General features: G+C 31.8%; 1 pseudogene; it reads left to right on the top strand.

Annotated features, from left to right (window-relative positions):
- Positions 1-5,666: 5,666 nt before the first annotated feature.
- LOC148547352 (uncharacterized) lies at positions 5,667-9,044 on the top strand (annotated as a pseudogene).
- Positions 9,045-10,994: the final 1,950 nt, after the last annotated feature.

The raw sequence follows: 10,994 nt of genomic DNA, 5'->3' as shown, positions 1-10,994 counted from the left end.
GTTTGCTCTGCTCCGCTATGTTCTTTTGCTCGCACCTTGTTCTTCGTTCTCTCGCGCTGAGTTCTGCTCCACTTCTCCGTATTCTAAATTGGGAGAAGTAGCTACTTATGCAAAAATAGTGAGAAATGTGACCTTGTTTTTCTTTTCCTTAATGTTTCAAGAATTTCATGTAACTCAATTAGATTACAGAAAGGCTATCTGCAGATAAATGTGAGGTATGTTCCTTTTGTCTTTAAATATGTCATTTAATTTTAAGTTTAAGAAATTGGAAGAATAAACTCTCAATTGCTGCTATTTTATAGGCAGAGTTGTTAAGCAAGAAATATGAGGAGAAGTAAAAACATTGTAGCGGAAATAAGATCCAAATTGATTGTTGAAGAAGCTAAATTTCGTGATATACAGGTAATTAGAAATTTGCATTATTATTTGGCAAATAGTAAAAGGATTTTAGGGAAGAATGAATTGTTATTAGCATTGCTTAATGGATATAAAGGTAATTATAAAGGTAAGAAGAATGAGATTTTGCAGCGGGAAGGGAGATAAGAAAAGGATTTTTCTGTGGTCTGAGGTTCTTCTTGTGAGAATTTTGCTCCTACTTAATTGGTCTACTTAAAGAGCTTTTGTTTTTAGTAATTGACTGTGTGGGATTGGCTTGGTTTTTTCTGGTTTTGAAATTTTGCTGAAAATGAAGCTTTCTTTAGCTGATTTTTGTCCTCCACCTCTGAAAGGTATGTTATGTATACACTATTGTTTGCATATTCTTCTTCATTGTTCATCTGCCTTTCTATTCTTCACTGTTTTGGAGCTAGTTATTGTTGCATACCAGTGTTAAGGGGTGAAAATGCTATTCTCTTTTAGATCTTGATGGACTTTGGTTGCTGAGAATTTTGTTTCTCTAACGTGATTTGGTTTGATTTGTTCAGCGCCAAGCCTTTTGTTGTTTATTAAGATCATGGTTTTGCTAATGAATATACCAAAATCAGTTAGTGCTCTTGATGAATTTAGGTGGCAGTTATGAACATTCTGTTGGATATTCATGGCATTGTGATGGCTGTTATTAAGATCATTGGTTAATGTACTAACTGAAAATATTTCACTTGAAGATTTGAAAACAGAAAATTAGAATCTGCTGAATATAAAAGTATGCTGGAAATCCAAGAATTTAAAATAGAAAATAATTGTGGAAGGATTAATGACAGAGAAAGGAGAAGCTAGAAAGGAGAAGTTAAGGAGTGAAGGAAAAGAGAAAAATGTTAGAATAGGATAGAGCTATAATATACCTTCTGATTTACCCAAATAAAATAAAATAAATAGCTCGTTATGAAATAATGAAAATGTCCTAAATTGGATTCTGTTACAAATATTAGGACATTTAAATATATGACATATGAGTAATTTTATCTGAATAAGGTATATTATATTGATACATGAAGAAATAAAAAAAATGGGGATTATAGCCAGATTTTAACACCTTTTGATTGGGGGATTGCAGTTTGAATGGGCTTGGCAGCACCCTGTCGAATCCTTGGCCGTAAGGAAGGCAGCTGCAAATTTTAAATCTCTTTCGAGAGTTGCCAATAAGATCAAACTCGCATACACAATTCTCACCTACCATCTTGGCAGAGGTATGGTCTTTATTTCTTTATTGAGTTTGGAATTGAAATTCTCTTTTTGTTGGGCAATGGAGTGGATTATGTACTGAGTTTACTGACAATATTGTGTATGAATGGTCACAGCATGAATATGACAGTGAACTTCTTCTCCACAAAGTATATGAAACATTGTGCTGGTTGCCCAAGCTTGCCAGAGCACATGACGATTGAGATGGGCGAAATGGATGAACTCCCATGCTATATAGTGGGAGAATTGATGGTTTGGTATCAGATAAGGATGACGTTGATGAAGGGGAGTTTGGTAAAAACAATAGTAATGAATATACCAAAATCAGTTAGTGCTTGTTTGGATTTGTTTGCATGTCCCTAATGGATATTTGGTATATGAGTTATATAGAAAATGAAATTGGTTAGAATAATCATGCTTCTCACTATAGAAAATGAAATTACTGCTTAATTAATTCTGGTCCTGTAAAATTACTATAATGTTTCATTGTTATGATATATTTATCTGCCTCTGATTTAATCACTAAATGATGCTAGTTGAGTTTTTAATATCTATTTTAATTAGAATTTCATTAGTTATTAAGGTTTTATCTCTTTTTTTAATTTCATCGCCTTTTGTTTGTTCTCAGGGCTATGCTGCTGGAAATGCAACTCCAAGTCTTTTTTAAAAATGTGGAGAAAGCATTTCTCAAAAAGTATTAGGCCAAATGAAAAGCAGACCATGCTGGTCGAAGGTAAATATAATTTATCATACAATGCAATTTACACCAAGGCTAGCTGATATTAATTTTTCTTCTGCATTAAACTTTAGATCCTAAGCCATACAATGCAGAGTGCCAAGATAGTCAAAATAGTGGAAGAAGTCATTTGACAGAGTGCCAAGAGTTTGAAATATGTGTAGCCTAGTGAAAAACTTGCAGAAATAGGAGCTAGCTACTAAGAAAAATTTGAAACAGGGGTGGGTGGGGGCTTGTATTTGGCAGACCAGCAATTGTGAACTAGCTTTTGACCTTTTGCATATGACCACAGAAGATTGAAAACTTAATTGGTAGGGATAGGGGGCTTTGAAGTTCCTCTATGTCGTACCAATTATGGCTTTTAGAGTAAGAAGGATATATTTGCAATGGATATTGACAGACTAGAAATTTAGACTCGTTGATTCAATTGGTGGAAGAGGTGGTTGTGAGGATAAAACAGAGGCTTACCAAAGTGAGGCTAAGGTTTGGTGTTTTTAGGTGAGAAAATTGAAATTTTGTGAGTGATATATGCAGAGGGGAGAATAGTAATAAATAAAAAAGAAAATTAATAAAGTAATCATGTGACTTTGATCCATAAAATAAGTGCTCTGACTTGCTTCTATTGAACTGCATTGGATTATTATTTTTTTTTTATATACAGTTGTTTCATTTTATGGCATATGTTGCTGGAGTTTATAATTGTAATGATGCTTGGACAGCTCATGGTGATTCTGTCTATCATCCAAAATATCTAATATTTTTTATTCTAAAGCAATATTTCAATTATTGAGACCTTGTTATTCGAATTGTCTTTTTCTTGGTATGTTTTCTTCAAAGTATATGATTATTATCAATGCTTCTTACACACAAGCAATCAAGGCAATTGATTAAGTTAATTAATAATGTGTTTGTGGTTTAAACTCGAGCTTTTATGTTTCTTTTCATGCATAACACTTCCAGTGCTAATGTAGGTGTTAATATAGGTGTTTGTTTTTTTTTCTCTTGAAGGAGATTGATAAAAAATATTTGCGAATCTTTAGTGAACACTAAGTGTAAATTGTGCATATATAGCAAATTGTTGCGGCATGACCTCGTAAGATATTTTTATCTTATACTTATTTTCTTTTATATGTTTATGTTATTATTTTGCACTTTTTTTTATGTATATTGTTCTATTCAGAGTTGGAATTAAAAAAAAATAGTTGGAATTACTAACATAACTTTCCCCCCCGGATTTGGCCACTTAGAAGGAGTTTTTTAGACCTATTTATTACTTTTATATCTATAGTATTTAATATCATAAAGAAATTTTTATTATAATTTTTCGATTTTAATGATAAGTTGTTTATTTTTTGTTGTGTATTATTTGCAGATTTAGCATATGGAACAAGTCAAACATAGATATAAAATATGCAAGTAGATTGAGATCTTTTTGATAAATATTAATTACTATTTTGTTATGACAATTATTGTTAGACAAGAATTTTATTATTTTGTTGAAAATTATTGATGAACATGTATTTGAAATACTAATTGAACTTTTTAATATCTATTTTAATTAGAATTTTATTATTAGTTGTTTTGTCTCTTTTATAATTTTTTTTATTGTGCACAAATTTATTTATTAATTAAAATAATTACACATGTATGAACAAAAAATTTAATTGTAAATTTTATTTTTTTGTATTTTTATTACAAAAATAATTTTTATTTTTATCAAAAAGGCAACCTTTTTATTAATTGTATATTTTGAATATTAGACAACACTTGTATGGTTGCATATCCAAAAGAAAAAGCAACACTTGTATAGGTTGCATATCCAAAAGAAAAGGCAATACTTTAAAGGGTTGCATATTCAAAACTAATAGGCAACACTTCAAAGGATTGCAAATTCTAACTTATAAGCAACATGTAAAAGAGTTGCATTTTATTGTAAATAGGCAACACTTTTTAGTAGTGACCAAAATACGAGAGAAGAGACAACACTGCAAAAGTGTTGTCTCAAACACACCTTTGAAGTGTTGTTATTTTTTAACTAAAGGCAACACTTACCAAGTGTTGCTCTCAAAAGCGTTGCTTTTGAAACAAAAAGTGTTGCCTTGATCTAAGGCAACGGTTGCATATGCAACGCCGCCTAAAAACGTTGCCTTAGGTCCAAAAGTGTTGCCATAGATCAAAAGCAACCTTTTATCAGCTTTTAGGTAACACTTTTTAAATGTTGCCTCAACCTGAAAATGTTGTAGTGAAAGTTTTTTAAGATACTAGAGATAAACACACTAATTTAAATTAGCTCATGTAATTAGGATAAAAAGTCTTAATTTAAATTAATTTGTTCATATTTATTATTTTAAATATTTTATTAGTATTTTTATTAAAGACTAATTTATTCAAAATATAAATTTTTTAGTGATTTATTTATCACTTAATTCTAATTAAATTGAATCAGCTAGTTTAATTCGATTGTTAGTACCATAAATTTTTTTATATAATTTTTTTTATTTGGTCATCATACTGATAGGTGCTAGAAGCTAGTGAGTATAGTAGTTGATGTGGTTGTTAGTTTTAATTAGTTTATAAATAAAAAGCTATGATTAATAGTAAACCACATAGAAATATAAATTTAAGAAATGAAGATATCTATAAAAGATATATTTGTACTTGTATTGAGAAGTTATGAGTCCATGACTAATTTAACAATGTAGGCCACCAATAAACATAAACTATTGAGTTCAATTTGAGAGTGTTTCAAACACTAGCTTTCTTTCATGTTCATTTATTTTTTTTATTCTAATTTTGATGCTAATTTTATTATTTTTCTTTAGCAGTCAAAACTGTTTCTTTGGAAGTAACAAATCTACTTATTCTATCTTACCTGTGCTGATTTTTTTTAAGAACAAGTAATATCTCTTTCACTATGATTGGTAAATTAGGATTTATTTTCCCAGAAAAAATATTTTTTTAGTTGTTACTAAATAGTGCACATGGCTATAAACTAGAAAAAAAACACGTTAAGCTATGGAAGTTATGGATAAATCATGGATTAAGACCACAGAATTCTCTTGAGTATGCACAAGGTGTTTCAAGATTTATTGAGTTTACTTTTGCGCATCATTCTGCCGACGGAAGAATCATATGTCCATGTAGTGCATGTGCTTTTAAGAAGTGGCTAACAAGGGACGAGATGTATGATCATTTGATTTGTACACAATTCCCAATAGGATATACATTTTGGTTTTATCACGGAGAGCGCTCGATAGGAGAAACTAGCAACGTCTCAAGTAGTAGTTTTTCGAATGTAGTACAAAATCCTATGGCCGATGAGCAGCATCCAATGGTTGAGGTTGATTCAATTCGAAACTTGATCAGTGAAGGACTAGGAGTTGGTAGGAACAACCGATATGGAACACCCATAATAGTAAATGAAGTCATTGATAGTGGTGGTGAAAGACCGATGCCTAGTGAAACTCCTGAAACTCTTGAAGCGAAAGGGTTTAGCAAGCTGCTAAAGGATGGAGAAGAACCATTATATGAAGGGTGTACAAGATACTCGAATTTATCTTTTATATTGAAGTTGTTCCATATCAAATCCCTCTGTGGTATGACCGATAAGTCTATGAAGATGATTTTAGAACTATTGAGTGACGCATTCGAATATGCGAGGATTCCAAGTTCTTTTTATGAGGCAAAAAAGATCATTTCTAAACTCAGTTTGGATTGCACAAAGATACATGCTTGCCTAAACAATTGTATGTTGTATTGGGGCGAAGATGAGAATAGAGAGATATGTAAGGTCTGTAATAGGTCTAGATGGAAAACATATAAGAAAAAAGGTCTAGCTGAGGCATCGAGTATTATTGGTAACAAAAAGAAGAAGCATCCAGCAAAAGTTCTTCGTTATTTTCCTTTAAAATCTCGATTGAAAAGATTGTTCTACTCGTCAAAGACTGCTGCTGATATGTGATGGCATGCTACAGCTGAGAATAAGGATAACGCAGTGAGACATCCAAGAGACTTTGAAGCATGGAAAAGGCTTGATTTGGAGCACTCCAACTTTGCATCCGATCCACGAAATGTGAGTCTTACATTAGCTACCGATGGCTTCAATCCACATGGAACTTTGAGTGCAAATCATAGTATTTGGCATGTCATTCTCATTCCGTATAATACTCCTCCATGGGCGTGTATGAAATCGACATCAATCATAATTTCAATGATCATTCCTGGCAAGAAAATGCCAGGAAATAACATAGATGTTTATTTGCAACCTCTAATAAAAGAGTTAAAGGAGTTATGGGTTGAGGGTTGCGATGCATATGATGCTTTAAAATAAGAAGTGTTTAAGTTGCACGCAGTTTTATTGTGGACAATTAGTGACTTTTTTGGGTTAGGGACTCTTTCTGGGTGGAATACATACACAAGACTTGCTTGCCTGTCTTGCAACTTCAATAACATCCGTCATCGTCTCAATCACAGCAAAAAGTATTATTTTATGGGTCATCGTTGCTTTCTGGATCATAGACACAAGTTTAGATTAAACACCGTTCAATTTAATAGAAGACAAGAAACAAGGCTTTCACCAAGAACATTTTCTGGCAGTGAAATCCTTTCACAAGTTGAGAATATTAATGTCACCTTTGGCCGAAGAGAAGAAATAGGAAGAAGTGGTAAAAGATTACGCACTGGTGGACCTGTTGAAGGAGGTGGTACTCAACAATGGAAAAAGAAGAGTATTTTTTTAGTTGCCATATTGGAAGTCTAATTTGTTGCGTCACAATCTCGATATGATGCATATTGAGAAAAATGTATGTGACAATGTACTATATACTTTGTTAAATGATAGTTCGAAGTCAAAAGATCACATAAATGCTCGAAGAGACCTTCAAGAAATGGGTATCAAGCGCTATCTGTGGCCAAGGGAAAATGGAAAGTGTCCTCCGGCAATTTATACTTTGAACAATTTGGGTAAGAAGAGATTCTTGACAACTTTGAAAAACGTCACTATTCCTGATGGTTATGCAAGCAACATATCAAGGTGCATTGACTTAGAGTCTCTTAAGTTGAGTAGGATGCTAAAAAGTCATGATTGTCATATACTTATGGAGCAATTATTACCGTTAGCCATGCAAACAGGGCTGCCTGATGAGGTCTCTGCAGTGCTTATTGAGATGTGTTCATTCTTTAGACAATTATGTGGTAAAGCGTTAAGTGCCCCCTGTTTGGAAAAGTTGCAAGATCAAATTGTCCTCGCGTTATGCCACATGGAAATGTTATTCCCTTCTTCATTCTTCACATTTATGGTTCACTTGATGGTGCACCTTGTAGAAGAAGCTAAACTTGGAGGCCCTATCCATTATAGATGGATGTACCCTATTGAGAGGTAAAATTATTATCTTAGATCGTTATTTATAACTTTGTTGGATAGTATTTAATCTTCATTCCTGGATAGGTATTTAGGACATTTGAAGTCATATGTACGTAACAAAGCACAACTAGAAGGATCTATAGCACAAGGATACTTAATGGAAGAAATTCTTACATTTTGCTCCAGATATTTAGAGAACATTGAGATTAGATGGAATCGACCTAGCCGAATTGATGATGAACCAAACCATGAAGAATCAAATCCTTGGTTAGATACTTTGTTTCCTCAAGTAGGTAAACCACTTGGTGTTTCCTCATATTTCACTTTAACAGCCATTGAGAAGTTACAAGCTCATAGACATGTGTTAACTAATTGCTCCATAGTTGACAACTATCTCCAGTGAGTATTTCAGCATGTTCTAATTCATATAATTAAGATTCTTTGAATGACCTTTAATCCTAATATTAAGACATCTATAGGGAGTTTAGAAACATTGTACGAAAGCAATTAAAAAGTCGGACGAGAAATACATCAGAGATAGATAAGAAAGTTTATAGAGAGTTTGCAAATTGGTTCTCTACCCGTGTGAGTTAAATTCTTCCTCTTTGAAATTATTTTTTCCATTTTCCATTACATGAACTTGATAAAATATTCATCATGCTTTCTTAGATTGTTCGAGATCTTGATAAAATTGAAGAATCTAAGAGAACGGTGTTTTTTAGTCTTGCCAAAGGGTTGATTGACCAAGCAAGATGATTTTCTGCATATAATATCAATGGATACAAGTTTAGGACTCTAGAACGTGAAAAAGGTTTAAAAACTCAAAACAGTGGTGTTTTTGGGATATTTGGAACAAGAAGCTACTTCCGCAATAGTGATCCTAATATGAGGTTTGGAGCAGTACCTTATTATGAAAAGTTAGTGGACATTATTGAACTTAATTATGATGGTATATTCTTTGTAACCTTGTTTAAATGTGAATGGGCTAATACCACTAACTCAAGGGTCATGAAAGTAGATAACTTAGGTTTTACCTCTATCAACTTTAATAGATTGATACATACCGGTGAGTATGAGGATGATGAGCCATATATTAAGGCTAATAAAGCTCAAATAGTTTATTATGTGGAGGATGAGAAAGAAAAAGGTTGGAGCATACCAATTCAAGTAAAGCCAAGAGACTTATATAATATGGGCAATGAGGATGAAGACATAATTTATGACAATGTGGGTTATCCATCACAAGATTTGGGACAATTTTTTACAGATAACATTTCACATGTACCATTAGCAAGAGAAATTATAGAGGAAGAAAATATAAAGTAATGTAAGTCTTTAGTTGCAAGTCATTGAGTGTTATATATTGTTTTCGTTCATAATTTTAAATTTTATTACATAAAAATAATAGTTTGTTTTAGTAGTTTCTTGTTTCTTTGGTTGTTAGTTGATTAAATTAAGTATTGTTATTTCATTTTCATTCTCTCATTGATATATTAATTTCAATATCTCTTGAGACGTTGCAGAAATGTCTAAGAAAAGGATTGTTTCTTCACGTGAGAATATATCTACTCATGAGTTTAATGAGTCATCACCCGTTGATCAATTTGAATCCTCTCAATCCATAGAGTCTGAACCTACTTTATCTACTAGTTCAGAAGTTTCACATGTTCCATTAGATGTAGCAGAAAGAAAGTCCAACAAGTACTGGACAGTTGATTTGGAAGGTATGTTATAAAATTTAGTTCAATTATAGCATTGTATATTAAAAGATGTACTAGGAAGGAAGTATAATAATGTATAGTATATGATTTGAATAATTTGATAGATGCAACTGGAATGATTAAGGAATGTCACTTAAGGTTGAAAGATATGTGGGTGCTGTCTCGTGAGACTAAAATTATTGTGCATTGGAATGAGCATGGCCAACTAATTGGTGAATCTGGTGGCCTTTTAGGCTTATTTTTAGGAGCTGTTGCTGAAAATTTCAAAAACTTTCCTATAAGTTATGAGAAATGGCCTTTGGTTCCAACAGAGCCATACAAAAATGGAGCCTATAGAGATATTATTCAGGTTCTTTTTTACTTAATTATTTAATAAAAATTCGAGTTGATTTTCAATAATGCATTCCTATGTTCTGGTATTGTATCATTCTTAGACAATTTCAGCTATTATTATTTACTGAAAATAAATATTATTTTTTGTATATTTGACATAATGAAGTTAGAGTATGAGTTAATTGTTAAATATTAAGTTGACTATATTATTTAATTTGAGAATTTTGAGTTACATTATTGAGGGGGGAATTAAAGAGAGTGCATGCATGAATGTGAGGTTACAGGGGCTAAATATTTATATTCACAGTAACTTTAACTATAATGTAAATTCTTTAGCAACTAAATTAAGAAATACTGTAGTTATTTTCATGAAAAGATCTAGCAGAAATCTAATATGAATGTGAGGTATTCTTATGCAATCCTTTTGAGAAGAAGATTTGGTTGATCTAATGTTTAAAAGCTCACATAATTAAATAAAAACAAGCACTTGATAGATCAAATCAAAATATAATACAAGACAAAATATAACAAGAAGAAGAAAGTAATGATAAATATTGTAGAATGCATACAATGGTGAATTGGGACAAAGTGAAAATGGAGATGAGCAAAGAGAAGGGAGTAGAATATGATGATGCGGTTTGGTTCAAGAGCAATAGAGGAAGTGGTTTGGTTTTGTGAATGAAGAGAAGAGAGAGAAATAGATTTGTGTAATGAAAAGAAAACTGAAGTGAAAGTGAAGTGGAGTAGACACATAGGTTTAAATGAGTGACACTTAATAATATTTAATTTAAGTATTAGCTTAAGACGAAATAAATAGTATACCCATCCGCTATAGAATATGTATATAAAATAATTAATTTAATAATGTAGCAGATTTTTCGAAGAATAAATTACAATGACTTTACTCTTTTATATTTGTAATGATGCATTCAGCTTCTTACTGTCCTGCTCAACAATGGAAAGTCAATTTTTTATTATATTTTCTGCATCTTAAATTAACAATTCGGCATAGCATGAGTCTATTAACATTTCTTTGAATTATGTTCTATTTTTAGTTATTAATAAGTTCAAATAATTTTACCTATGTGTCTATGTTACAATTATTCAGGTTAATTATTTTTATGTTTATACTATGTAGAGATTCTTTAAAGTTGATGATGGAAAGCAAAAGAAGTACATACTACAAAATCTTGGCAGAAAGTAGAAAGATGATACATGCAAA

This window comes from Arachis ipaensis, chromosome B8 (assembly GCF_059453495.1).
Source record: "Arachis ipaensis isolate K30076 ecotype BB chromosome B8, ASM5945349v1, whole genome shotgun sequence".
Lineage (NCBI taxonomy): Eukaryota > Viridiplantae > Streptophyta > Magnoliopsida > Fabales > Fabaceae > Arachis > Arachis ipaensis.
Note: the sequence above shows the minus strand (reverse complement) of the source record. Positions and strands in the feature narration are given on the sequence as shown.